The sequence below is a fragment of the Lissotriton vulgaris genome, unplaced genomic scaffold, assembly GCF_964263255.1.
Source record: "Lissotriton vulgaris unplaced genomic scaffold, aLisVul1.2 SCAFFOLD_1419, whole genome shotgun sequence".
Taxonomy (NCBI): domain Eukaryota; kingdom Metazoa; phylum Chordata; class Amphibia; order Caudata; family Salamandridae; genus Lissotriton; species Lissotriton vulgaris.
The window spans coordinates 369,349-394,815 of NW_028242293.1; the positions used below are offsets into that span (position 1 = coordinate 369,349).

The 25,467-nt window shown below is 42.7% G+C and overlaps 1 protein-coding gene across 1 annotated transcript in view; it reads left to right on the forward strand.

Moving 5' to 3' along the window:
• LOC147669005 (leukocyte immunoglobulin-like receptor subfamily B member 3) overlaps positions 1 to 25,467 on the forward strand; it is a gene marked incomplete at its 3' end in the record, with an annotated part of 559,849 nt that overhangs the window by 309,931 nt on the left and 224,451 nt on the right. The gene's annotated exons all lie outside the window — the stretch shown is intronic.

A 25,467-nucleotide genomic window follows, 5' to 3' on the forward strand; every position in this document is an offset into this window, starting at 1 on the left:
CAACCACAGCAAGAAAAACTCCGGACACGGACCTCGAGGTATATTCAGCTTTTAATCACGCAGAAAGAGTCACCAACGTTTCGGCTCTAACGGAGCCTTGATCACATGACAGCGTGCATTTCACTGGGTACACCTTTTAAAGTGAAAGCAAGTGAATAACAGAAGACACCTGTGCAAGTACGCTACTAAACATGGAAAACATACTATTCATGGTACTGGCAATAAGTAAACATTGAAGTCACCAAATTTGTGTGAAATACAATCAAATTGTCACGAGATTATATAATAAATGTAAAATACATTTTGATTCAAATCTCTAAAATGATGACAAACAACAGGTTAAATAACACGAGTGAGAAAAAGGAAGTATTGAGGTAAAATACACAAATCCATTATGCCGACCCATTTTAAAACCATGAATGCAGGACATAAGTTAATAGAGACCTAGGTCGTTGTTTTCCCAGACTTCTTACATGGAAAAAATGTAGATAAAAATATTACCACATTTCAGGAACCCCCGTAGAGGAGTACAAATAAAGTGCTACGTGCTGGCTCGCTAAAGTGCATGCAGTGCTGAAAAAGTGCTTCAATATGTGCAAAGTTGGCAATGTGCAAATATATATATAAAACACTCCACCAATGCCAGTATGTGCGCTGCAGCTGTCCCGAGCGGTCCAGGTCAGGTCACCGGCAGACCTCTATATTCGCTCCAAATCACCTCTCGTTCTAAGAAGTTCACCCAGACACTCAGAGCTTGCTTGCAATCCCTTTATTTCAGCAAGTGAAAAGTCACAACGCATTTCACCATTTCACCATTACGGCTTGATCACGCTCGCCAGACCAACACAAGCGGCCATTTTTAAAATCCAAAAAACACACCCTCAGTGAAAAGTCATGTGACAAACAATGTAAGCATGGCGGACATATTTGTCTAGGCAGTTACTTCACTGAAAATGTGTAATACATCCATAATGTGTATAGAATGCTGCGTGTTGATATGCTTATTAGCGCTCATATCTACATTCTTTTCCACATATTACAATTATAAATTGTATCATTGTACATTTCACAAGAAAGAGAGAGTTAATATCTCAAGAAACTTTAACTCATTACACATAATTCAAATAAAGTAATAATAGATGTCAAATTCATACAGAAATTATACTTATTTACGCAACAGCACTCGTTACGAGATATTCCGATCATGTGCATCATGATAATGCAAGCTCTTTTATCATTGGCCTTTCATCTCCATCATCATGGAAACTGTGATACAATTGGTTGTAAGCCTATATGCCCGTGTACTGCCCCAGTGGGCCAACCCACTACATTAATTTATATCACCAATCATTACTATGACGCCCAAGTGGGCATTAAAAATACAGGTAGCATGATTATACAAATAAAGTTCTACTGGCCCAGAAATACATTGGGTATGCCACAATCCATATTTACAAATTTAAAAGGCCATAATCCAATCATGTATTGTAGTTCCACACATAGTTCCTGCCCCAGTGGGCATTGTGTTCCACAATAAGAACCTCAAACGAGTCTGGGCCATCATGGTAATTTCATGCGTGCTGCCTCATAGTCCTCCAGTGCCATCTAAAAAGATTAAAATATTTAAAATCAAAACAGGCGGCTGACACTACACCTTGCATGCTACAGCATTTTATACATTTATCATTCATGAAGGTGTACAGATAGTTCTTCACTCATATTTAACCCCGTCGGGGGCAGGCACTGAAAATCGATGATGTACTTAGATTCAAGTTTTCTTAGTTATAACTCATAATTACCATCTCTCACACCCAGATCCACACAGTCTATTACCACCATGCGCATCAAGGTTTCATCCTGCATGTGTATGTCAAAGAAATGTCTAGCCACGGGGTATTGTTTATTGTGGGAGCGGATAGCCCGCAGATGTTCTAGCACTCTTTTTTTGGCCTCATGTTTGGTGCTTCCCACGTACCATTTGTTGCATGGACACATCAGGACATAAACACTGTAGGGGGTGTTGCACGTAAGTTTTTTTCGAATGATGAATTCTCTGGTAGTTCCAGGAATAGTCAGGACTTTACAGTCCTTGCTGTATTTGCATGCTTTACACTTCCTACAGCATTTGAATCCTTCTTGCCTAGTTTGGTAACATCATTCTGGCTTAATTCGTCCCGTAATGTTCTCCCTTTTTGTAACGTAATCTGAGGATTCTCATTTAAATATCTTTTAAGATGTTCATCTGTATTGAGAACATGCCAGTGTTTTTTAAAGATTTTTCGGACTTCATATGATTGCCCTGAGAATGTTGTAATGAATCTGATAGTTTCTGACTCATCCTTCCTCTCTCTTGGATGCAACAATTCCTCCCTGGTTTTGGTACTTATTCGCTGTACAGCTTTGTCAATCACTTGCTTACTATAGCCTCTGCTCAAGAATCGCTGACACATAGTCTTTTCTTCCTCATCAAACCGATCCTGTGTACTGCAATTCCGTCTGGCTTGTAGTAGTTCACCATAAGGCATGCTGTACACCAAATTTCTTGGATGGCAACTCGAGGCTCTCAGAATACTGTTGCCTGCTGTGCTTTTTCTGAATGATTTTGTGGTCAGTAAATTGTTCTTAACTTCCACTTTGACATCCAAGAATTCCAGACTTTCTTGACTGATATGCTCTGTTAGTTGTAAATTAAGACAATTCATATTGAGTTTATCAATAAATTTCTTAGCTGAAATGGCATCACCATTCCAAATGAAAAAAAATGTTGTCAATGTACTGCAGCCACAGGGCTACGTTGTCAAATTCTGCCATATCCCTGACGACCTGCTTCCCACCAGCCCATGAAAAGATTTGCATAGCTGGGGGCGAAGCAGGTCCCCATGGCAGTGCCCTGTGACTGACGGTACATGACATCATCAAAGTAAAAAAAAATATTGGTCAGACAAAATTCTATCATTGCCACAATCATTTGCGAGTCGTATAGTAGAGAAATAGACCTGGTCTTCAAAAAATGTTTCACTGCCTCAAGACCTAGGCTGTGTAGGATACTGGTATAGAGACTACTCACATCCGAAGTTACCAGAGTGAAGTTCGTCTCCCAGTGAATTTCATTGATGATGCTCAAAAATTGAGTAGTGTCTCTAATGTAGGATGGTAATGCCACCACAAAGGGTCTCAGATAATGATCAATGTATTTCGATGTATGTTCTAAAAGTGATCCGGTGGATTGGTTTGGTCCCTGTGTAATTTTGGGAGAAGGTATAGGATTGGTATTTTGGGATGGGCACAATATAGATATTGATATTCTTCCCATTCTATCAATCCTTTCTCCCTCCATTCCAACAGGAACTCTCTGAATCGAATGTAAGATTCAAATATTGTATCCTGATTGCATTTGCAATAACAACTTTCATCATTCAGTTGTCTGAGTCCCTCAGATAGGTACTTATGTTTGTCAAGAACAACGACATTCCCCCCTTTATCAGATTGTCGTATAACAATTTCCTTATCAGACCTGAGTTCTTCCATGGCGTTGTATTGGCTAGATGAAAGATTTTTGTTAGAATTCGATGATTTCTTATAACGAATTTTCAACAAGTCGTTTAGGACCCCTTTCTCGAATACGTCAATAGCTTCACATTGCACTGTATAAAAATCGCCCATTCAGGGCTGAATAACTGAAAACGAGAAATGAGTTGATGTAAATATCTCACTTTTTTACCTATTCTTTCTTACTGTGAATATGGAATTGATGAAAAGTATGAAATGTTTGATAACGTTATTTGTTTTTAATGAGCACAATGCACTTTCACGCCATCACCATTGCACAGCCGTTGAACTAATGCAATTTGCACATTACAAGATGGCCACCAAAATGTTATGGTAAAGATGTCCCTCTTCTATGTTGATGGAGTGTGTAATCAACCAATGGCTTTAAAATGGTGATTTTAATGTTACACTAACGTTACACTGACGAAGCCTGTGAAGGCGAAACGCGTCTGTAAGGGGTGAGGGGGGTTTTTGGTGATTAAAATTCTTGAAACGGATACCAGCGTGCCGGCCATTCTTTTTCTGACACCACATGGATACAGAAAGCGTGCAGCGATATATATATATATATATATATATATATATATATATATATATATATATATATAGTGCATAGATAACTCACGTCACAGGCAGATAACAAGCTTCATCTTTTAAATGATTCAAGGCTTCCTCGAGATAAAGATCTTTTGGAAAAATCACACTGTTCCCCCCTTTGTCAGAGGGCTTTATTATTATGGAGTCATCGATGCCTAGGGATTGGATTGCTTCCCACTGTGGCTTGGTGATGTTATAGTTGGGAGTATTTTTTCCTCTGTTGGCCTCCAGGTGTTTTAAGTTTGCTAATATGCCATCACTAAAAACCTCAATAGCGTCAAATGGAGTTTGTGGTACTGTCTTAGAGTTTCTTTTTAGACCGCTATTTCCACTGGATTCTGTTATCCCTGATGTTTCTGGGTGAACTCCATTATCTCTTCCTTGAATATTCTTCAATGATTGTAAGACAGCCAAGGCTTCCATCTCAATATCTATTGAATCACCCTGGCTAGATGCGCCTGGAGTGTCTCTATGTACCACTGTTGGATGAAGCAAATTAATTTTTTGCAATTTGAGCTTGCGAATATATTTAAATAAATCTATTCGCACTTCCACAAAATTGAACTCTGCCGTAGGTCGCCATATCTCAGGACACTAGCCAGTAGTCCAGGCGGGACCAAGCATTATGGTGTTCAGTGATGCAAGTGCCCTCCCGCAGCCCAGCGTGTCTATGCCTCCAAATGTCCACTAAGACCCCATGGCATTGAAGTCCCCACCCCAAAGAATCTTGTCACATCCGAATGTTTTAACCTTAGACCATAAGGAGAGTCTGTGTTTGGGCCATAGACACATACAATAACAATGTAAACCCCACATAAGAGTCCCCGTACCAGGATATACCGTCCCCCAGGGTCTAGTTGAACTAAGTCCTCCTTCCAATCCCAGCCACGTCTCAGGAGAACCGCCACCCCCCTGGCATAATTAGAATAAATTGCAGAGTAAGTGGACGCCCATCTGCTATGACCAAGTTTACGGGATGGTGTGGTGTTAAGATGCATTTCCTGCAATAAGCACAGGTCGACGCCGTGCCGGGCCAAGTAAGCGTGCACTAGTCGGGACTTCCTACCATCATTTAGGCCACGGACATTCCAAGTAAGGCATGTCAACTGACTAGAGACAGGCATGTGTAACTCGGGCAATCAGACTCATTGCATACCCCTTTGAGGACACACCACCGCTATTAGAGACGTCTATTTCACATCGTGGTTTCGATCTACTGGCATCACTGAACAAAACGACCACCCCCAGCCCCCTACCTCCCACTCCAACCCCCCAAACAGGTTGCAGAATATCCCACCCCATACAAACTTTTAAACAGTGCAATAGCATTACAAATGGGAGACTTCCCTAGGAGGCGCGGCTATACCGGCATATACCCCCGCTTTATGCCAGGGGGCTGGACCAACTGCAGGCTACCCAGTCCACCAGTATATTCCTAACTTAGAGGAAAAAATCGAAGGAACATCAAAGATACATGTGAGCAGGCTTAGCTTCTCCAATCTCCCTGTCTCACAGTCTATAGATCAGTTTAGTCATCCCACCATAGCCATAACATATGGACCACATTATATAATACAGTACCGCTTTCAATCATTGTCACTGAGGGCCCCATCCACTGATGCTGCCAGAGATTGCTTCTTCTTGGACCCCTTGTTTCCGACATGCTTGGCGAATTTCAGCGCCGACTTGGCATCCGTAAAAAAGTGTTGCGTCCCATCGAATGATACCTTTAATTTCGCTGGGTAAAGTAAGGAATATGGAACCTGTGCCTGCAATACCAGGCGCTTGGCTGGCATGAACTCTCTCCTTGCCGCCTGTACCTCCGGGGTAAAGTCTGGGTAGAATGAAATGGTTGCCCCTTGATGTGTGATGGTACCTTTCTCCTGTGCCTTGCGGAGGATAGTGTCCCTATCCGGGTAGTTCATCAGTTTTGCTATGATGGGCCTAGGTGGCAGGCCAACAGCCGGACGCGGCCCCAATGACCTGTGTGCCTTTTCCACAGCAAAGACTCCGGACAAGTGCGGGTCAAAGAGCTCCCGAAGCAGGTCCGTGATGAACAACTCCATCTTGGTAATGGCGGTCATCTCCGGAACTCACGTGATGCGTACATTGTTACGCCATAATCTCGACTCCAAATCCTCGTTATTGGCTCTGATGATTCCCAGCATCTTGTCCATATTAAGTAGCTGTTCCTTTGTTTCCACCTGAAATTCGTGACATTCTGTGTGTCGGTTTTCAAGGGCATCACTCCGGAAGTAGAGATGCCCCCATCAAGGTCAAAAACACTTGCTCCTGGGCTTGGACCATCTTCTCCCCCTATGTAGCTGTGGAGATCACTCACTGGCCGGGTCACCAGTACCTTTCTGGTCCTGTATCTGACGTAGAAGGGGTTCCCTTTTCTTCTGGCGCTCTTCCCCTGACAGCTTCGTGTTGTTTCCTCTCCTGAGTCCTCTTCTCCGGGTTCGGTTTAGGTGGCTACCCAGAGGATGGGCCTACCTCCATTGGATCCCAGTCTCCTTCCTCCAGCAGGGCACTCCAGAGGATTTCATTTGCCTCATTTAGATTATGCTCCACTTGTAGCTCTTTTTTCCAGACAAAAGACAGTCTGAACGGATGCCTCCTTCTGTAGCACACTCCTTGCTCTTGGAGGAAGGCAGTGGTGGGCGGAAATCTTTGTGTCTCTGAAGAGGGAGTGGCGAGAGGTCCTGGAAGACACCCACCTGTAGCCCCTCGAACGCCACCATCGTCTGGTTCTGTGTGGCAGTCATGATGATCTTCTGTTGGTAGAAGTGCAAACAGTTGAGGATGTTCTGTTGCTGACCTGGGCCGGTGGCAGGCCTCTCGGCACAATGGGTGCAATCCGGTATGATTTGTTTATCCCGCAGGTCTGGCGCTATATGTCTAAAGAAGTGGATTACCTAGTCCTCCAATTTGCCTCTGTCTGCTTGGAGTGGCATGCCTTTGATGCAGATATGGGAGTTCCGCAAACAGTTTTCCAAATCTTCCCAAGATATAGGGGTGAGCGGAATTTGCTTGTTCGCTGAGCTTTTTCACTGTTCGCAATCGCTGATTGCATGCTCGCGGGGAAATATCTCGCAAACACGCATTTGAGAACGCGAACAAGCAAAAAAATTCACGAAGTCGTGGAACGCAGAATTTTGGGTATTATTTTTGCGTTCTCCGCAGAACGCGAAATTACCCAAATTCCGCAAATTCCAAGATCGGAACGGAATTCCGTTTGCAAAGGTCTGTGAGTTCCTGGGCCTGTTCGGTGATTTCTTCCTCCGTGCAGTCCCCATTGCGTTCCAGGGAGTCCACCCAGTCTCCCACTTCCTGGATCTCGGTTAATAACTGTTTGATGTCGGAGGCCACATCTTGCTGTGTAGTGTAGTTCCTATTTTCCCAATAGGCCCTGCGCATTGGAATAACATAAACAGCAGTTTTGACGAAGAAGTGTGGTCTTCCAGATCTCTACTGACTATGCTAAACCTAATTGGGTTTGTTACCAACTAGCTCAGCGGTCACTGGAAACTTTCTTGACTGAATAGGAAGTGATCAGCTTCCCTGGCACAGACAAGAAGGGATTCAGTTTTCCAACAACCGCATAAACATGACAACTTTGCTCCTTAGAATAAGAGTCAATCTCTAGAGTCGTGTGAAACAATAGACAGTTATTTTACTTAGTCAGTTGTGCAGATTACTTTCACCAAGATGCAGAGAATAGAGAGATGGGCGTTTTCAATAAAAAGGTATTATTTATTAAACAGTCTTTCTTCTCGTGCAAGAGAAATGAATTGCCACAATTGCAAGACTTGTTATTATAAAAAGTGCGTACAGTAAAATGAGGATTGCGAAATAATACTGTAAAAGCATTGATATGGTTTCTTAGCCATACAATGGTTCAAATGAGTAAAATATATACATTCATATATACATTTAGCTAACGTACTCAACTGGTGCTTCTAACTACGCCTACCCCAGTGTACCTGACCTAAGCCTAATACGTGGGAGGGAGTAAGTAAGTAGCAGTTTTAGTTAAGTTGGTTTTGCCAAGGTTTGCTTCAAGAATTCTCTCTAAGGGTTTAGTCAACACCATACCTCTGAAATAGAATGTTGGAGGTCTTGTATCTCCTTCCAGGACTCGATATCCCAGTTACTCGCAAGAGTAGGCTGGAAACGCCGGAGCTGGATTTTCTCGGCAGGAGAAAAGACAGCGTCTCTCTCAGCGCGTCAAGGAGGAGGAGGGGCAGCGTCCGTGGGCAGCTTGCATCTGCTGGGCTTTGCAAGGGACAGCTGATCTGCTCCTGTGTTCACCACACCATCGCTATCATCGATGTCGTTGAGGCAGCGTTTGCTTAAGGCAACGTTGGTAATATTTATACCTGAAAGGTGCCTTGTTTGACGTAAGTTTTTGGACATAAGACGTCAATAAAGATGTCACTAGGAAGTGATTGTCTCTCAGTGCTCATTAGAGTTCTATTACTAATCAAAACATAGCAAGCGGGGCTTTACCAGGTTGCTGAGTTTTGTCTTGTTGAAGAACTCAGAGTGTAATCTAGGAATCCTAGATAGTGGGTTCTGCTGTGTCATTTGCTCTAATGAGCTGCAGAGGAAGAGATTCTGAAATGTGGCTCTGATGTGTTAGGCCAGAGACGAGTTTCTGAAATATCGCTCTTGATCGTTTATGCCATTATAGGGGTATAAATGGATTATAGCCGTATAGGGGCATAAGGTCACAGTATTGATCGGGTCCTAGATTAGAACACGACAGCTGCAGGCCTGCAAAATCGTCCCTGAGTGAGCTCAACAGCTTCTCCAGGAAGCCCCTTGTGATGGGGTCATCCTCTCACCCAGCTTTCTGATCCATCTCCTTCTCGACAGGCTGGGTTATCTGTTGTTCAGATCCAGACCCCCCTAATTTCTTAATTGGTGCTTCCTTCTTGGACTGTGGCGCAGTCATTGCAGTGGTCCGGTGTTGTGCAGACCCTCCAGCCGGCGTATTTTCAGATGGGGACCAGTTTCCCTCCAATCTCCCACTGGGCAGTGGTCTTGAAGATCTGCTTGCTGAGCACAGTGGCACATCACCAAAAGGTGCATATAGAGACCACGCCTGGACCCCCGCTTCGGTAGCTCTACGTCCCCATCGACCTTCACACCGCCAAGGATCGACATTTAGCTCCCTGGGCTGTTACTGCTGGTGCCTGGGTCTAGTCGTGGCAGACAAAATTGCTGTTCCACTAGTTGAGTGGGGAACATCCTTTTGTACGCGGTCATATATATATATATATATAAAACACTCCACCAATGCCAGTATGTGCGCTGCAGCTGTCCCGAGCGGTCCAGGTCAGGTCACCGGCAGACCTCTATATTCGCTCCAAATCACCTCTCGTTCTAAGAAGTTCACCCAGACACTCAGAGCTTGCTTGCAATCCCTTTATTTCAGCAAGTGAAAAGTCACAACGCATTTCACCATTACGGCTTGATCACGCTCGCCAGACCAACGCAAGCGGCCATTTTTAAAATCCAAAAAACACACCCTCAGTGAAAAGTCATGTGACAAACAATGTAAGCATGGCGGACATATTTGTCTAGGCAGTTACTTCACTGAAAATGTGTAATACATCCATAATGTGTATAGAATGCTGCGTGTTGATATGCTTATTAGCGCTCATATCTACATTCTTTTCCACATATTACAATTATAAATTGTATCATTGTACATTTCACAAGAAAGAGAGAGTTAATATCTCAAGAAACTTTAACTCATTACACATAATTCAAAGAAAGTAATAATAGATGTCAAATTCATACAGAAATTATACTTATTTACGCAACAGCACTCGTTACGAGATATTCCGATCACGTGCATCATGATAATGCAAGCTCTTTTATCATTGGCCTTTCATCTCCATCATCATGGAAACTGTGATACAATTGGTTGTAAGCCTATATGCCCTTGTACTGCCCCAGTGGGCCAATCCACTACATTAATTTATATCACCAATCATTACTATCACGCCCAAGTGGGTATTAAAAATACAGGTAGCATGATTATACAAATAAAGTTCTACTGGCCCAGAAATACATTGGGTATGCCACAATCCATATTTACAAATTTGAAAGGCCATAATCCAATCATGTATTGTAGTTCCACACATAGTTCCTGCCCCAGTGGGCATTGTGTTCCACAATAAGAACCTCAAACGAGTCTGGGCCATCATGGCAATTTCATGCGTGCTGCCTCATAGTCCTCCAGTGCCATCTAAAAAGATTAAAATATTTAAAATCAATACAGGCGGCTGACACTACACCTTGCATGCTACAGCATTTTATACATTTATCATTCATGAAGGTGTACAGATAGTTCTTCACTCATATTTAACCCCGTTGGGGGCAGGCACTGAAAATCGATGATGTACTTAGATTCAAGTTTTCTTAGTTATAACTCATAATTACCATCTCTCACACCCAGATCCACACAGTCTATTACCACCATGCGCATCAAGGTTTCATCCTGCATGTGTATGTCAAAGAAATGTCTAGCCACGGGGTATTGTTTATTGTGGGAGCGGATAGCCCGCAGATGTTCTAGCACTCTTTTTTTGGCCTCATGTTTGGTGCTTCCCACGTACCATTTGTTGCATGGACACATCAGGACATAAACACTGTAGGGGGTGTTGCACGTAAGTTTTTTTCGAATGATGAATTCTCTGGTAGTTCCAGGAATAGTCAGGACTTTACAGTCCTTGCTGTATTTGCATGCTTTACACTTCCTACAGTATTTGAATCCTTCTTGCCTAGTTTGGTAACATCATTCTGGCTTAATTTGTCCCGTAATGTTCTCCCTTTTCGTAACGTAATCTGAGGATTCTCATTTAAATATCTTTTAAGATGTTCATCTGTATTGAGAACATGCCAGTGTTTTTTAAAGATTTTTCGGACTTCATATGATTGCCCTGAGAATGTTGTAATGAATCTGATAGTTTCTGACTCATCCTTCCTCTCTCTTGGATGCAACAATTCCTCCCTGGTTTTGGTACTTATTCGCTGTACAGCTTTGTCAATCACTTGCTTACTATAGCCTCTGCTCAAGAATCGCTGACACATAGTCTTTTCTTCCTCATCAAACCCATCCTGTGTACTGCAATTCCGTCTGGCTTGTAGTAGTTCGCCATAAGGGATGCTGTACACCAAATTTCTTGGATGGCAACTCGAGGCTCTCAGAATACTGTTGCCTGCTGTGCTTTTTCTGAATGATTTTGTGGTCAGTAAATTGTTCTTAACTTCCACTTTGACATCCAAGAATTCCATACTTTCTTGACTGATATGCTCTGTTAGTTGTAAATTAAGACAATTCATATTGAGTTTATCAATAAATTTCTTAGCTGAAATGGCATCACCATTCCAAATGAAAAAAAATGTTGTCAATGTACCGCAGCCACAGGGCTACGTTGTCAAATTCTGCCATATCCCTGACGACCTGCTTCCCACCAGCCCATGAAAAGATTTGCATAGCTGGGGGCGAAGCAGGTCCCCATGGCAGTGCCCTGTGACTGACGGTACATGACATCATCAAAGTAAAAAAAAATATTGGTCAGACAAAATTCTATCATTGCCACAATCATTTGCGAGTGGTATAGTAGAGAAATAGACCTGGTCTTCAAAAAATGTTTCACTGCCTCAAGACCTAGGCTGTGTAGGATACTGGTATAGAGACTACTCACATCCGAAGTTACCAGAGTGAAGTTCGTCTCCCAGTGAATTTCATTGATGATGCTCAAAAATTGAGTAGTGTCTCTAATGTAGGATGGTAATGCCACCACAAAGGGTCTCAGATAATGATCAATGTATTTCGATGTGTGTTCTAAAAGTGATCCGGTGGATTGGTTTGGTCCCTGTGTAATTTTGGGAGAAGGTATAGGATTGGTATTTTGGGATGGGCACAATATAGATATTGATATTCTTCCCATTCTATCAATCCTTTCTCCCTCCATTCCAACAGGAACTCTCTGAATCGAATGTAAGATTCAAATATTGTATCCTTATTGCATTTGCAATAACAACTTTCATCATTCAGTTGTCTGAGTCCCTCAGATAGGTACTTATGTTTGTCAAGAACAACGACATTCCCCCCTTTATCAGATTGTCGTGACTCTGTTTCAATTTATTTTGTTTTGGGGCACCCATATGTAACTTATTTACCTAAATGTTACAATACTTTTTGAAAATCTCTCAAAAATGTTCCCAACAAGGTTTGTGTATATATATTTGTATACTCTGCCTGTGCCCAACACACATTTAAATATGGCTGCCATATAGTGGTATGAAAAACTGTTGTGAGGACGAGTAGTCCTACGTTTATGTTTACATATTTTTTTCACTTTAAAATTGTGACATGAGTAAACACCGTTACCCGTGATCAAGGTGCGGCTGCACCGAAACGCGTCGGGTGTTGTTTGACACTCTGTGTACTAAATAAATTGCACGCTGAAAGGACCTGGGCTCGAGTAACTTCTTTGGTGGCAAAGTTGTTTGATTGAATTTGTGAGGGTCGCTTCCTCACTCGAGCCCGCCGCCGTGTGAGGCTGGGAGATTGGCGAACATTTGCTGACGAATATATATATATATATATATATATATATATATATATAGTGCATAGATAACTCACGTCACAGGCAGATAACATGCTTCATCTTTTAAATGATTCAAGGCTTCCTCGAGATAAAGATCTTTTGGAAAAATCACACTGTTCCCCCCTTTGTCAGAGGGCTTTATTATTATGGAGTCATCGATGCCTAGGGATTGGATTGCTTCCCACTGTGGCTTGGTGATGTTATAGTTGGGAGTATTTTTTCCTCTGTTGGCCTCCAGGTGTTTTAAGTTTGCTAATATGCCATCACTAAAAACATCAATAGCGTCAAATGGAGTTTGTGGTACTGTCTTAGAGTTTCTTTTTAGACCGCTATTTCCACTGGCTTCTGTTATCCCTGATGTTTCTGGGTGAACTCCATTATCTCTTCCTTGAATATTCTTCAATGATTGTAAGACAGCCAAGGCTTCCATCTCAATATCTAATGAATCACCCTGGCTAGATGCGCCTGGAGTGTCTCTATGTACCACTGTTGGATGAAGCAAATTAATTTTTTGCAATTTGAGCTTGCGAATATATTTAAATAAATCTATTCGCACTTCCACAAAATTGAACTCTGCCGTAGGGCAGAAGGAGAATCCTAATACTAGTTCTTGGATTTCGTCTTTACTTATGATTTTCTCTGACAAGTTGATCATAGTTTGAGTTCTTAACACTTGCCGCGTCTCCCTCTGCTCCGTGTAACTCTGGGAGAGGCCACCTCTCCTCCTACCATTGCACCCCGTCTTGTTTTGCATTTCTTTTTGGTTTTTGTTTCGGTGGGTGTGTTCTGGGGGTAGGTCACTGGCGATTTTCCCTGATTAACTGGTACTCCCGGAAAAAAGTTGTCTCTCCTGTTCTTGGTTCTTCTTCAGCACGAGTGGACTGTTCCTCCTCTGATGTCTCTACTTCGGATTCAGAGGTATCTCTCCCTGTTGTTGTCCCTTTTTTAGCCTGGGTTAAATTCTTTCTTGGTTGAACATATTTCCAGGCGAACGTCAGGCTTCTTCCAGAGTTATAATCATCTTTATCCCGCTGAAATTTTGTTTGTTTCCTCTGGCGTATTGTGCTTTCATAGTCCTTGAGTCTCTTCATCATGTTTGTTCTCAATTCATCACTTTGTTTTGTGTCTTTCTCTTTTTTGATCATCTCCTCCAGATAATTTATTTCCTCGAGTAGTTTGGTTTTGTCACTCCAGGCATACTGATTGAGGATTCTCTTTATAGAAAAACCATTGTCTTTTTCTATAACACATGATACCCAGGTCAAGTACCTTTCGGGTTACCCCATTATCTTAATGGTTACGATTGAGGATTCTCAGCATACCCCTCTCAGACTCCATTGTGTGTTGTTGCCAGTCCTTCAACCTGAGAGGGTCCGGGTTCTCATACGATGGTACGTTGAAAATGCGTAATCCTCTAGGGATACGACTCACTTCCAAGAACTTTTCCAAGGAAGTGGCCTCCCACCATTTCCGGATTTCTTTTTCCATACTTTTTTCCAAAGTCTGGTACAGAATCCTTAAATTACTCTGAGGACTTGAAACACCACACTTTGAGGGGGCATTTGGTCTTGTTTGTCCTGTGGTATGTTTGAAAATGTCCGCTGCTGCCTCTTGTCGTTCTAATACAGAGGACATGTTAGCATTAAGAACGTAAGCGTTGTTAATTCAAGCGGCACCTGTATGCTATTTACTGAATTGAAGAATCCCTCGGAACTGACACTGGCTATTTACACAGTTCAGAAAAACAAAGGCGCAAGGCACTCACCAGAGGTCAGACATGGTGTACGCGGGTCCGACGATCTCCGCACAGCCCCGTGAGTCCTTCCGGTCTAGCGTACCTTCCGTCCAGGTTCCAATTCTATTTCCATTGCTTGCCGCGATCGTAATTCTCCTCGCGGTTAATAATGCAACAGTATATATAAAGAAACAGTCTTGTCCGCCCCAATTCTCGGAACGGCACCAAACAGGATCAGACCTCGCAGCTTCTCCCAAGGAAATTACGAACCTCCACACCAATTTAGTGGAAATGCAGTGCAAATTTATTTTGGCATGTAATTACAAGGACCAGTGTCCTCCATGATGCGTATTGCTCCTCCTGGGATATATATATTTCAACTACGGTTATCCCCATTTCAGGAAGCCACACACTGGAAATAAATTCACCACTTTATTGGGGAAGGTTGCTGCATTGAAAGCAGGACAGTTTGCCTTAAATCTTGAGTGGGTTGGCAAAGGGCTTTGCTTAAACCAGGTTTCACCATAGAACATCCCCCGCGTTCCCCCTGTCCCTTCACTGCATTAGCACGCCCGGCACCTACATGGGTCCATAACAGCACGGCGGGGCTTCCTCTGACAGAAGGATGGGCCGTAATTAATTCCAACTAAGGTTATCCCCATTTCAGGAAGCCACACACTGGAGGTAAATTCACCGCTTTATTGGGGAAGGCTGCAGCATGGAAAGCAGCACAGTACGCCTTAAATCTTGAGCCCGACTCGTTTCATGCACACAACCACTTAGTCATGGGCAAAACAAAGTCTGTAAGCATTCGCACCCATAATCACACACCTGGTAATATTCAAGAGATCCGCCTCCGTGGGCGTGTGCAGGAGCAGTGCCTGCTGGTTTCTGTAGTGCATGCCTGTGCTCCTCAAGTGAGTAGTGGTGCGCTGCCTTCATCAAAGACCGGTATGTCCCAAGTGGGTTGGCAAAGGGTTTTGCTTAAACCAGGTTGCACCGTAGAACGTCCCCGCGTTCCCCCTGTTCCTTCACTGTATTGGCACCACCCGGCGCCTGCATGAGTCTGTAACGGCACAGGGGGGCTTCCTCTGATGGCAGGATGGGCCAGTAGGTCGCCACTAGGTAGTTATAGTTAGGAACTAGTTACCATAGGAAAATTGCAACATTCTATTCCCAATAACTTTGGCACCAATTGAGGAATCTTTGCGAAATTTTCAAAACTATTTCTTTGTTGATATCAGCTCCTATGTTCAAAGTTTTGGGTTGATTCGTCAAGGGGAGCCGAGAAAAAATAGGGTCCATAAACATGTTTTCTCCATGTTAATTTCCATAGGAAAATTTAGACAAGGCTACAAGTCGAACGGGTGAATGGAATTACCCCAAATTTGGCAGGGGGAAGGGTCTTGGTCTAAAAAGCAAGTTTTTGTTTATTTGGTGTAAATCCGTTCAGTAGTTTTTGAGAAATATCAAAATTTACAGATATCGATATTTGGAAATTCTGCCATCTGATTGGCTGATAGATAACAGAACAATTGCCAATACTGTTTTTTTTTATTCCTTCTCTTTCAACTGCACATTGCAACTAAACTCAATGCAAATGTGAGACTTGTACTTCACTCTGAATAAATCATTTATTTTATTTTCATTTTGAATACATTTTTTGGTTAAATTTCACCAAATTTACATTTACAACATCTACAAACATACCACAATTTGATAAAACATTGAATTATACATATTCACAATCATTCATTACTCACAGTCACTCAACAAATCAACCATTCATCCAATTACATTCATACAAACACACCAATTATTTACAATTGAATGTTAATTACAATTTTATGCAATAACCATAGACATTGAGTTTGTCTAATTTCCTTAAGTTTGGAGCGATGTTTTTAAATTTTGAGAATCTTATGGCTCTACAAACACTGGTCTACGCGTTTCGAACTCCTACTTGGTAGGGAGTTCTCATCTGGACCCAAAGCTGTGGAAAAGAACAAAAACACTTAATGACTTAGCTCTGTTACATCAAAGAAGCCCAGCGTATCACCTCTTAGCTACTGCCACTGACCTTCAATGAAGGAAGCCTGGCTAGATTTTAGCCGACGCTCAACACTACAATAGAAAAACAATAAAGAAACAAGACCTTACAGTTACTCCTTGGAACAGTAATGTATAGTGGAAAAAATCCACCTATCCATTATTGCACGGATATACTTACTATAGTCCAATTACACCCATACGCTTTTGACTTTTCAACTTTCTGTCAGAGATCTACAACACAATCAATCAATAAGGGCCCATTAGAATCACTTCAAAAAACTCCACAAATCCATATAGCCACACGTGATATCAGCGCAGTGACTTACTTCTTCACTGAATTGTTAGTCCTTGGTGGCTCGTAGATTTTGGCAGTCGGGTACGCCTGGGGGAAAGCAAACTGCTGTTTACATGCTATTTGGAGATACCGTCCAGAATGCTAAAACGCGAGGTAAAGAGGATTTTTACCTTCAAGTGTCGCTCGGGATCCCGGGTCGGTAGGTTCAGCGTGTGCATTCAATTGCACGCTCAGAAAACCCCTACAGAAGTCTGTACTTTATGTAGAACACTTCCTGGTTGCCGGGCTCATGGGAGTTGTAGTAGCCCCAGTGATAAACCCATCCCGGTTCGCGACATCTATTTTAAAATTGCCTTTTAAATAAACTGGCAAGTAAATTGGCAGTTGGACATATGATAGAAACATGAGGTAATGTACTTCAATAGTCTTTTTGCAACGAAATAGTGGCTCATGTACCGCTGTAGTAAATTCCAATCGGGCATGTCCAAGTGCGAGGGCTCATGGGAAATGTAGTTTTCTTTGAAAAAACTTCTTTGTGGTTCGAGTCGCCTATCTCGTTCCACATTTTTTTATGTAAGCAATTGTTGAAGTTGAATGGTCGGCATTAGATGGAATAACAATACTGATGGAAATACTTTGAATCTGTGAAGTATGGTTAGTACCACTCGCTAGTTTGAAACGGTCCCTAGAGTCTGTAAATTCCAGGGAACTGTGGTTCATCATAGCGGGTGCCATGAAGTGTTATATCCTCAAATCCCGCTAAAAAATTACCGTTATGACCAAAAAGATCCCTTTTCATTGCCGAATTTAGTGTACTGTTTAAGTCGCAATAAGCCAGAGATTTATTCACGACAAGTTCTTTAGGCTAGGGACATTTTTCTCAGTGAATGGGCTGCAGGGGTGTGTGATGTTACTGGTGAAATCTGGGATGATTGCATCATCATTCATTTTGTTGTTGTTGACTGATAGAAAGACCGGTGTTGGAATGCTGTCATATACTTTTAGTTTAATTTGTATATCTATGTAAGCTCATTCAAGCCGTCTACAGCCAAATTAAATTTAATAATGAGCATTGCTTCCCTTCTCGATAGTTTAGCATCCAAATCGCCTCCTCTGAGATCATTCTCGATCTTTGAGATGACCGTCCACCTGAGATCAGTTTAAATGGGATTATTTATACGCCAATGATTAACTAGTGGGGCCATTTGGATGTTTTTTTAATTCGCCACTTGTGTTGAGTTATTCTCGCTCTCACCTCTTGGTTGGTCTTCCCAATATACAGCTTATTGCAGGGGCATTTATTTTCATACACTACATATCGCGACTTGCAATTTGTAAATGACTCATTTTTCCAAAATATGTTGTTATGTTGGAAAACGGAACCTTCTTCAGTGGTTGCATCTGATTGGGTGAGGCGTTACGAGCTTGCTGCTAATTGGCTGCGAGCAGTTGCAACTAGGGAGTGTTGGCCGCCATTTTGTGATTCTGTTAAAGCGAGTAAGGAGAAAAAAGTGGGAAAGAGGTGGGTAGGAGCGCTGTGAGGTCTGTAGGGTGGTTAGGTTGTGCTATAGAGGGAGGGTGAAGCAAAATATTTACTCCTACCGGTGTGAAAGTGCTGATTGGCCCACTGTGAGATGGGGCTGAGGGGAGGTGCCGGTATACTCCAGGATGAAAGCGTGCGTGTAAACCATGAGCTGAGTGCAGTAAACTGATGTGCTCTGGACGCCATAGCATACTGGCCGAAGCAAAGTATTTACTCCTACCAGTGTGAAAGTGCTGTTTTGCCAACTGTGAGATGGTGGTGAGGTGAGGTGCCGGAACACTCAGGGATGAAAGCGTGTTCCTAAAGCGTGAGCTGAGTTCTGTAAACTGATGTACTCTGAGCTGTGTAGCATACTGGCTGTTGTAGCATATGTGTGCAGGTGGTGTTAGTATGCGTTTAGAGTATAGCGGGAGTGGGAAGCAAACTACTCACTGGTACCAGTCTGAAGACTCAGGATGAAACTGTGAGTGTAAGTCGGGCACTGTAGGATACTGGCCGCTGTAGCATACCTGTGTAAGTAGTTAGTGTGCGTATATACTACAAGGAGTGGGATACAAACTACTCACTCCTACCGGTCTGAAGACTCAAATGAAGTGTTTTAGGAAGCAGAAGTAAAGAAATATTCGTGAAGAATATAATGCAGAATGTTGCAATGTCACAGAAGAAAAATAGTGAAATGAGGTGTGTCTAAGAAAGTGGCTGTGTGTAATAAAGTGATGGAGTTTGAAAGTGTCTTTTTTTAAGTGACATAATTGGACCCACTGGTGCAAGAGCTAGGGCATCTAGCTGAACCACTTCTGCTGTATTCAAACATAAGCTCCTGCATGAGTGAATTGCATATTACATGTTACAGTTGCATGTGACATAAACAATAGCTATTACACTTGAATGACTCTACATTCTATAAGGAAAATAAAGGTAGGTTACGATTACCACATGTATCCTTTAAGAAAAGAAAGAATTTAAAAAGAAATTGCAAAATGTAATCATCAAACTTTTTAGGTACCTTGGCAGTGCTTTTTTGTAACAGACAATTATCAACAGTAGAATAGTCCGCAATCTGTTGTACAGTAAATTCAATGTGTGTGTCAGAATTGGTACTAGTTCTACCCACATTGGAACTTTGAAGCTGAATACAAACATTGCGCTTCTGAGAAGCATATTTGGTACCTTTGTAGTCAAACCATACATTTTTTGTCTTCAGGTGTTTCAAAAAAACATTCTTGTGTAGAGAGGTAAAGCATCGAGCTGAGACAAACTCCAACCGCTTCTGCTGAAGTCAAATCGAAGCTCCTGCATCAGTGAATTGCACATTATATGTTAGAGTTCTATGTGACATACACAATAGCTATTAGACATGAATGAATAAAATGTATATTGAAATTTAAGGTAGTTTACGATTACCACACTGTGCCAACCATTTCCTAAACAAAGTCGTCTTTTTTCATTTTTATCGTGAGGTTCTGAGCAGAGGCTGAGTTTGAGTAAATTTGTGTGAAAGGGTTTTGAGAATAACAGGCAGACAGAGAGGCTTGTGCACAAAGAATAGACGTGGTTTCTAAATGGGTGTCGGGTTTAGGCTAATTTAGGAAGTGAATAGCGTATTTGCATAGGCCATACATCACCAATCCCTGGTTAGAGTGGAGATGTAAGGGGCAATAATAAAGATAGAGTTCAAATGTCTGAGTATACTTAGAAAGTTATTATATCAAAGTAGTAGGATTGAAGTGTATTATAAAAAATGTAAAGGAAAAAGTAAAAAAAGATGGACAAAAAACATTCTAGATTAACAAGAGTTTCTTACAAGTCTTTGAGATTGCAGTGCAGGAGGTCTTCAGCAGCTTGAGAGGCGTAATGTTCCAAGAGACTATTGTTGCCATCGTCTGAGAGAAGCGAAGCAATCAAATTCATATCCTCGCAGGGACAGTAATGTTCCTCGAATGTTGGAGTGGCAATTTGAATTGCCAGGCAATATGCGATGTTGTGAAAGGTCGCATGTTGTAGGAGATCTTTTGCGGCTGCGCAGAAATCCCATTCGCTATGATTCCTTTTTTGCATTGCATTCGCCATTGCTCCATTACCAGAACAATCACGTTCATGGTTTTGAAGATAATGCATTACCTGCTGGATATCGAGAGCGATTGTTGTGATGTCGGCAAGGCATAGATCCATTCGCCAGTCAAATGGGCAAGTTTTGCAAACAAACGATGGTTGTAAGCATATTGCACAAGTGTAGATAAATGTTATGCTGTAGCTAGCTCCGATAATAGATAGAGGCAGGTAGCCAAAAAGGTTTTCCGTTTTTTTACAGTATTGATGTAGCTTGGCGTAGAGGCGTATTCTGTCGAACATAGTTCTTACCACAGAGAGCGTAGCCATTTTTACAAGTAGAATTAGTAGGGCCGCAAAGAGAGCGAGAATTATGGGCACTGTTCCTGTTATTCCAGAGATGATCGAATGGATGTAGCCTGGTATTAAAAGAAGAACAGTTTGAAAGTGCATTAGAAGGCTGTTGGAGACCGTGTTAAAAAAGGGTGCCAGACCTTGAGTGTGACATGTGTTGAAAATTGTGTAACAATTCACAAAGTGTAATTGGCGGTTAGTATTTTACTTGAAGTTTGTGGTATCTGCAGTCAATACATTTATTTTGCAGAATTGAGGGAGACTTTTGTTCTGAACAAAAGCGCTTTTAGTTTGGTTTGTTTCTTGGAATCTATTTTCAAAGTAAGTATTAAAGGTCAAGTTGAAGTTTGGGCGTTAGTTTGTGTGGGTGGGAATTGCCACAGGAAGTTACTCAGTTTGAAACAGTAAGGACATGCAGTGTGCCAGCTCACATTCCGTAGGAGTGCATGTTATTGAGAAGCAGATAACTGCCGTTAGAAAGCTGTGTGAATGTTGGTCTGATTGTGGGAGTTGGTGTCCTTTTAAGAAAGGACGCAAGATTGGGGCCTGTAAGCTTAGAAGAGCTGTGTAGTTGGACATTCTTGGATAGTAATGAATGACTGCCATTGTGGTCACACTATTCACCTGTGAGAAAAACATTTGTATGCTCTTTAAGACAGCGATATGTAAATATGTAAATGGGAGAAACTACTGCTCATGAATAAACGCGCTACCTTATAATAATCACATTCCACATGACAAACATGTGCACCTAGCAGATACAACGACACTACATACTGTTGGAAACCTGGCTAGCCATGTACACAAACTAAACATGGCATGGCACCTCTGCCTCACAATGCAGAATGTGGGGACAGGTGGGAGCAAAGTATGTGCGAAGGTAGCAAGTAATTATCGAGTATAAAAGTATATAATGCAAAGTCTTGAGGGGATGTGCCGGACAGAGTTGAGTATGCAGAGCACTGGCATGTAGATGTCAATATACAATGATGGTCTATTGAGTGAAGTAGACAGGGGATGCACCTACAGTAGCGAAGAATATGGAATGGTAGCGCGTATGTGCCTCCTCCCCCCTTATATGGTTAGGGTAGTGGGCTGGACTGTCGTACGCAACACTAGCTTATTGGTATGAAGAAGAGGCACGTTTCTCTAGGTGTGGTTCTTTTACGGATTGGCAAACGTGTCTGACAGGTCTGCGCAGCTTACACCGCCACGAGGCAGACGCCGTGAGCGAAGGTGGCTGCGTGAATAATGCTTTCAGTGTGCTGGTATCTAGAAAGAGTCTTGGCAGCTGCGAGGCATATATGCCCCACAGTTCACCTTTCGACACCTTCGTATGTGAAAGAGGGCCCACCACGTGCTGGCAGAAGCTCTTGGGCCGAGGCCTGCGTGCTCGGAAGGCTCCTGAGATTAACACTGGGTACCGCAACATAGGCACACAGCGCCCAGCCTGAGCTCCAGCACCGTGGAGTGCTCTCTCTGTATACTACTAACACAGCAGTCCGACAGGTACCAACAGTGGAACAGTGTTTTTGATACCATGGTGGGGGATGCTAGAGCTGTATCTGAGAGTGGGGATGAATGTACTTCCTTCGACCAGGTGCAACCAACTCTATGTCCCAACAGTGTAACAGTGTCCTGATCCCACAATGGACGATGTTCGAAATTACCTGGTGCTTGCTTTTCACAGAGCTCCCTCCGTTAAGGTGCATCAGAGTCTGTGATTCCATAGTTAACTGTTGCTTATGATTATTGGGCTTGGTTGACTGCAGTCGCTGGACTACACCGCGGTAGAGCAGGTCAGAACAGTGAAACGGGGTCTTGATTATATGAATGAGGATATCAGAAGTTAAAGTCTGTGATGATTTGTGTGTACCCTCTCCGATCAGGTGCTACCAGCTGTAGGTCCCAACAGTGGAACTGTGTCCTGATCCCACAATGGACAATGTTAGAACTGCATCTGAGAGTGGAGCTGAAGGTACTCCCTTCGACCAGGTGCAACCAACTCTAGGTCCCAACAGTGCAATGGTGTCTTGATCCCACAATGGACGATGTCTGATATTATCTGCAGCTTGGTTTTGATAGGACTCCCTCCATTGAGGTGCATCACAGTCCTCTTCCGTAGCTAACTTCTGTACAGGATTATTGGGCTTTGTTGACTGTAGTCGCTGGACTACAGCGTGGCACAGCAGATCCGAACAATGAAACGGGGTCTTGATTCTATGATTGAGGAAGTCTGTGATGATTTTGGTGTACCCCCTCTGATGGTGGGGATGGAGGTACTCCTTTGGACCAGCGGCAACCAACTCTGGGACCTAAAAGTGGAACAGTGTCTTGATCCCACAATGGATGATATTAGAACTTCATCTGAGAGTGGAGATGAAGGTACTCCCTTTGCAAGGTCGATCCAACTCTAGTTTCCAAAAGTGGAACGGTGTCTTGATCCCACAATGGAAGATGTCCGATATAACATTCTGCTTGTTTTCACAGAACTCCTTCCATTGAGGTGCATTAGACTCTGTGCTTCCGTAGTTAACTGCTGCACATGATTATTAGGCATGGTTTACTGCAGTCGGTGGACTACACAGCGGTACAGCAGGTCCGAACAGTGAAACGAGGTCTTAATTCTATGATTGAGAATGTCAGAAGTTAAAGTGTCTGATGAGGCGCAAACAACTCTAGGTACCAACAGTGGAACGGTGTTTTGATCTCTCAATGGATGATGTTAGAACTGGATCTGAGAGTGGAGATGAAGGTACTCCCCTCTACTAGGTGCAAGAAACTCTAGGTCCCAACGGGTGGAATGGTGCCTTGATCCCACAATGGACGATGTCCGATATTACTTGTTGCAATTTTTTCACAGAACTCCCTCTGTTGAGTTGCATCAGACTCTGTGCTTCGGTAGTTAACTGCTGTACATAATTATTGGGCCTAGTTGTCTGCTATCGCTGGAAAACACCACGGTTCAGCAGTTCCGAATAGTGAAACGGGTCTTGATTCTATGATTGAGGATTTCAGAAGTTAAAGTTTGTGATGATTTCTGTGTACCCCCTCCGATGAGGTGCAAGCAACTCTAGGTCCCAACAGTGGAATGGTGTCTTGATCCCACAATGGACAATGTTCGAACTGTACCTGAAAGTGGAGAGGGAGGTACTGCCTTCGATCAGGTTCAACCAACTCTAGGTCCCAACAGTGGAACGGTGTCTTGATCCCACATTGGATGATGTTAGAACTGCATCTGAGAGTGGAGATGAAGGTACTCCCTTCGACTAGGTGCAACCAACTCTAGGTCCCAACAGTGGAATGGTGTCTCGATCCCACAATGGACGATGTGGGATGTTACCTGCTGCTTGTTTTTTTCAGAACGTCTTCTGTTGAGGTGCATCACACTCTGTGCTTCCATAGCTAACTGCTGAACATGATTATTGGGCTTAGTTGACACTAGTCGGTGGAGTACATCGCGGTACAGCGGGTTCGAACAGTGAAACAGGATCTTGATTCTATAATTGAGGATGTCATAAGTTAAAGTCTGTGATTATTTCTGTGTACCCTCTCTGATAAGGTGCAACCAAATCTGTGCTTTCGAATCTAACGGTAAGTGGCTGTGAGGTGTTAATGACCACTGCCTCTAGCCTACACTGTGGTTAGCAGGGTTCATAATTCAGATCCAGTGTTGATTGTTTAATTACAGAATCCAGTAGTCAAGTAATTACAACGTCTATTGAAATATAAACACTATTGTTTTATTGCAATATTGGATTGTTGGGAGGTCTATTGAAAACAATGGAGTAGCTCCAGGCTTATATTGGCTGGTATAAGCCTGGAGTTCCAACATTGTAACGTTTCTTTGTCCACTGCTCTGGCTGTGAACAAAGGCTTTAGGGAGCCTGAGGGAATTCAAATCCCCTTGCGCACCCTTAAGGCTTTGTTTTATTTGTTAGAACATTCTACACTCTAGTGCAGAATGTTTAAAAAACCTTATAGTCCTTCGTAGCTGGGCTACACCGGCTACTAAAGTCCCTCTCCCTTGTGAATGCTGGAGAGGGCTTTTAATAGCCAGTATAGCCTGCTACAGCAGGGTTTAAGGCTATTGTGCACTTGTTTGAAGAAGTTTTTTTAGATGAGTTATAGGTTTAGTAAAATGACCAAATTAATTTTGCAAGTCCAAAGGAACAGTGAATAGTGTAGACTGTGGACAGATGAAATCCCAATTCGAATTGTTTTGATTTATATATTGTAGAGTTTTCTGTAATTTATGTTGTTGTATTTTGTGAAGAGGCAGTGAGAAAAACTATTCATGGTTGTGTGTATAAGTACTGCCTTCAATTCACAATGCAGACAGTAGTGTTCAAAATTCGGATTGACTCGCTATTGTAGATGACGCAGTCCTGTAAGAAGAGACATTGCTGTAGTGCGCTCTGTCTGCACCACTCATATGCATTATTGCAGTCCCCTCACACGGTCTTTGTGGCTTCACGCATTGAAAACTGTGGAGCTCAATTCACTGCCACATGGTGGTGGGCCCTTGCTGAACGGTCTCCCTGGCCAACACTGCAGTGTTCACATTTGAGATCGAGTCAGTATTGTAGATGATGCAGTCCTGTAGGAGCAGACATTGCTCCAGTGCGCTCTGTCTGCACGACGCGTACGCATACGCATC